The sequence below is a fragment of the Dipodomys merriami genome, unplaced genomic scaffold (assembly GCF_024711535.1).
Source record: "Dipodomys merriami isolate MVZ:Mamm:240054 unplaced genomic scaffold, mDipMer1.0.p SCAF_24, whole genome shotgun sequence".
NCBI classification, from domain to species: domain Eukaryota; kingdom Metazoa; phylum Chordata; class Mammalia; order Rodentia; family Heteromyidae; genus Dipodomys; species Dipodomys merriami.
Genome location: NW_027203826.1, coordinates 24,611,164 through 24,615,558, shown reverse-complemented (window position 1 = coordinate 24,615,558; position 4,395 = coordinate 24,611,164).

The window sequence follows — 4,395 nt, the reverse complement described above, 5'->3', positions numbered from 1 at the left end:
CACCCCTTGGCACCAGTACTTGGGGGAGTGGCTATACATTTCCATCCATGGTGCATCTACCTTGGGGATAGGTCCAAGGTCAAACTCACTTCCCCACCTACAAGGAGAGCCAGGGAGTCTTCTCTCAACTTTGTTTACATATTAAATACACGAGAACATTCTTTACTTCTACAAAGAAATAAGCTACAGGAGGTCTGCCTTGAAAGAGAGGGCCCTGGCCTTTGCCTTCCATTGTCAGAATCTTGACAGTGATAGGAATGCAAGAACCATTTCCTGTTCCTCCTAAGCCTCTTCTAACCTCAGTGGGTGACAGGGAACCTTTGTCACATCAGTCATGACAATAAACTTTAAGAAGGCCAGACCATGGGACCAGCCCACTGTTGCTAGAGCTGACCTTTCAGGAGGCAGAAATTCTGATACTTCTGTGAAAAGACATGTTGTTCAAATGTGAACAGTTACTTTAAAAGAATTTAAGCATTTCAAAAACTAAAGCAAACAGATTTATTGCCAAGGTGTGGACCCCTGGCATTGTAAAGCTGGGCAGACATTTACCTTCACCTTACTGTATTTGATTAATTTACAACACACAGTTATGTGATTATGTCTTTGCTAGAGATCAATAATTTGTTTCTGTAGCCATTCTCCATATTGATGATGTATCCTGCTTTTGAGACTATCTCTGTAATACATGGTTAATTGGGCCTTAAAGTCAAACTACTCCTTCAGTTTTCCTTTCTGCTATAGAAAATGTTACAATATAGTGCTTTTAGAATCAAAGCCAGAGTACATTCAGAGGTTAAATTACATTCTAGTTAAAGAGTTTTCTATAGCATCACTATTCACGATAGTCTAATCATGGAGTCAGCCTAGGTGCCCAACAACTGATGAATGGAAAAAGAAAATATAGTATAGACACACAATGCAGTATTATTCACCCATAAAGAAGAATGAAATTATGTGGTTTGAGGTAAACAGCTGGAACTGAAGATTATGTTTTGCATGTTATACCAGACTTAGAAAGACTAATATCACACGCTTTTTCTCAAACGCAGAATTTATATCTAAAAAAAAGAATATCATGAATGTAAAACACGGACTGTTTGGGGGTTGGAAGCGTGCAGTGGGAGAGGGAGAGGAAAGGTGGAGAGTGGTAGGAAAATGAATACGATCAAAGTGCTTTGTAAGCATATCTGAAAATAGAATAAAAATTGTTTAAAATTTTGTTTTAAAAAAAGGTACCACTGGCTCTCATCTGTAGTGCTAGCTACGTGGGAGGCTAAGAAGGGTAGAGTCACAGTTTGAGGCCAGCCTCGACATACGTGTGAAATCCCAACCAATAACTGAGTGCGGTGGCATTCACCCGTCATCCTCAACTATGTGGGAGGTAGACACTGAGAGGATTACAGGTCCAGGCCAGTCAGGGCTGAAGCCTCAAGATCTCATCGCAATAGAAGAAGCTGGGTGTGGTGGCATGTACCTGTCACTTCTGCTACAGCAGGAAGCAAAAAGTCAGGATTGAGAAACCAGAAACAGGACTCTATCTCGAAAGTAAAAGGGGAGCTAGAGATGTAGCTTAGCAACAGAATTCTGATCTAGCCAAGCACAGGCAGTTCAAACTTAGTACTTGCTCCTCTACAAAAAAAAAAAAAAAATGGTTAAAATCATTTAAAGGGAGGGGGAGAAAGTAAAAATAATAAAGGGGATGAATGTACTGGTCAAAATATATTAAATGCATCTATAGAAATGTTACAATGAAACCTTTTGTAAACACATATGTTAAAATTAATGAAGTAGATAAATATTTTCTAGAAATTTTGTCAGTAATATTACTGCCGTGGATAACTGGAGCATTCCTAGCATGCACACACGCACACGCACGCATTCACACATACACACACAGAGCAGACCCCATGCACATTGCTCTAATTACAGTATGTGAGTCACTGATCCCAAGGCTGCCATCTACCTTCTTAAATCTGAAATCTCCTCCAGAGGATTTTCCTTCCTCTGAACTCCATTTGCACTCTCCACCCAAGCATACGCCCTGCATTATATACTGGCATATAATCTGTCCTCTCTGTGAGCACATAAAATGTCTCTCTATTCTATCACCAGCCCCAGCACAGGGTCCAGCACATAGTAGGGGAAAGAAGAGCTATTTAAGAACCATTATCAGCATCCAAATAATAGCTACCATTTCCAGCCACTAATTATATGCCAAGGAGCGCAGGCTTCCCTCCATCAGGCCACACAATCCAAAGCAGATTTAGCAGTCATTCTCTAGTACATAACCTTATTGTATTTCTCTGAATTGGGCTTGTGGCTTTCTAACATATTTTTTTTTCAATTGTTACCATACGGTTGATTTGCAGAGGGGTTACAGTTACATTAGTCAGGGAATGAGCACATTTCTTCTTAAACAATGTCACCCCTTCCCTTGTTTTTCCTTCACAATCCCCCCACAGTTGTATAGTTCATTTTCAACACGGTGTCTAGTGTCACTGCTGCATTTGTTCACCCTTTGTCCCACCATTTCTATGCCCCCCATTCTCTCCACAACAGATAAACTTACACACAAGATAAAAGGTACAGAAAACAAAAACAGCAACAAAGGAGGAACTAAGAAGAAAAACACAAAATAACAAAAAAACCCTCTTGTTTCCATTTTTGGGAGTTCATTTCAATAAATATCATTTTACATGATCATACACACTTGACTATTGAGTCTCTGAGATCCTAAGAATATCCCCCTTTGGTCTCACGGTGTGAATGCGTAGAGTCCCATATCATGTTCAAGTGTATTTTTTAGTCTTTTACAATCCAGTGTGTTTACTTGTAGATTTATAGGCACGTTCTAGGAAACTATGCAACCTATGTTTCTTTGAGTCTGACTTACTTCACTTAATATACATTTTTCCACCTCTTTCCATTTCCTTACGAATGTACATCATTCTTTCTGATGGCAGTGTACAACTGTGTAGAATTTCACATATCATGGAAATATAGATGGATAGATAACGACAGACCACTTTTTCTTGAACCATTCGTCCATGGAGGGGCCCTTAGTCTAACATATTCTTGTGTGATCGTGTGCATATTGCCTGCTCCGTTCCTCCTAGAATGAAGAGAATTTGCAGAGCACCCATCCTGTCTACCAAGTGCTGGGCGCCTAGGAAATACAAGGATCTAAACTTCTCATCTCCTCAGGTGAAAGCTGACTTGCATACAGTTGGCCACCAAAAACAATTTTTTTAATGTTTCGGTTTACTAAATTTAAATTTCAAGAGAACTGTGCTGATGTGTGTCGGCTGTAGGGCTTGAACTCTGGGCCTGGGTGCTGTCTCTCAGCTCTTCAGCTCAAGCCGAGCGCTCTACCACTTGAGCCACAGCACCACTTCGGGTTTTCTGGTGGTTTATTGGAGATTAGAGTCTCAGGGACTTTCCTGCCCGGGCTGGCTTTGAACCGCGATCCTCAGATCTCAGCCTCCTGAGCAGCTAGGCTGACGGGCGTGAGCCACGGCGCCCGGCTTTGTGCAGAATGCCTCGTCCTGACATCGTACTGCCATTGCTACGGGGGCTTTCGCTGCAACAAGAAAACCACTTCCTCTGACGGGCAGTCCCACACCGTGGGCCTGGCCACATCCGACCCACAGACGGACGGACGGACGGACGGACGGCTCCCGCTCGGCAAGGTGGAGCCGAAGGCTGAGGGCCCGGGGTCCCCGAGCCCCTCTGCAGGGGCCGCGAGCGGTGCGCGGGGAATCGGAGGCTCCACGCCACGCCGCGAGCGCCCGCGGGCACCCCGCGAGCCTCAGGCCTGGGGCTCCCCGCCCTCCCACGGCGCTCTGCTTCCTTTCCTCCCTAAATCCCATCAGCCCTGCAGGCCCAAACCTTTGTGCACCCCCGAGCCTCGAGCGGACATTACAGAGCCCCGAACTACGCCTGGACAGACTGACCTCAGGGCCCAAGGGCCTGGGCGGTCTCCCGCCTCTGGCTTCGGCCCCGCCTCACTCCGCATCCTACCCCGCCCCTTCCCTCGCCTCGCCACGCCCATCACTCCCACGTGGCCCCTCAAGGCTCCGCCCCTTTCCCTCCCACCACACCCACGCCGCCATCTCGAGGCCACGCCCCTTTCCTCGGCCCGCCACTCCCACGCGGCCACTTCGGGGCTTCCCTTGCCCTGTCCCGCCCATCATTCCCGTAAGGCCACTTGAACGCCCGCCCCTTCCCTCTCTCCCATCCCGCCCCGCCCCTCGATCTCGCCTCGCCACACCCATCACTTCCGCCTGCCCTCCCTGGCCACGCCCTCTGCGGACCCGCCCGCGCCACGCCCCCCCCGCGCCACGCCCCTCGCGCAGCTCGGCCCCTTCAAGGCTGCGCTCCCGGACCCGCCCA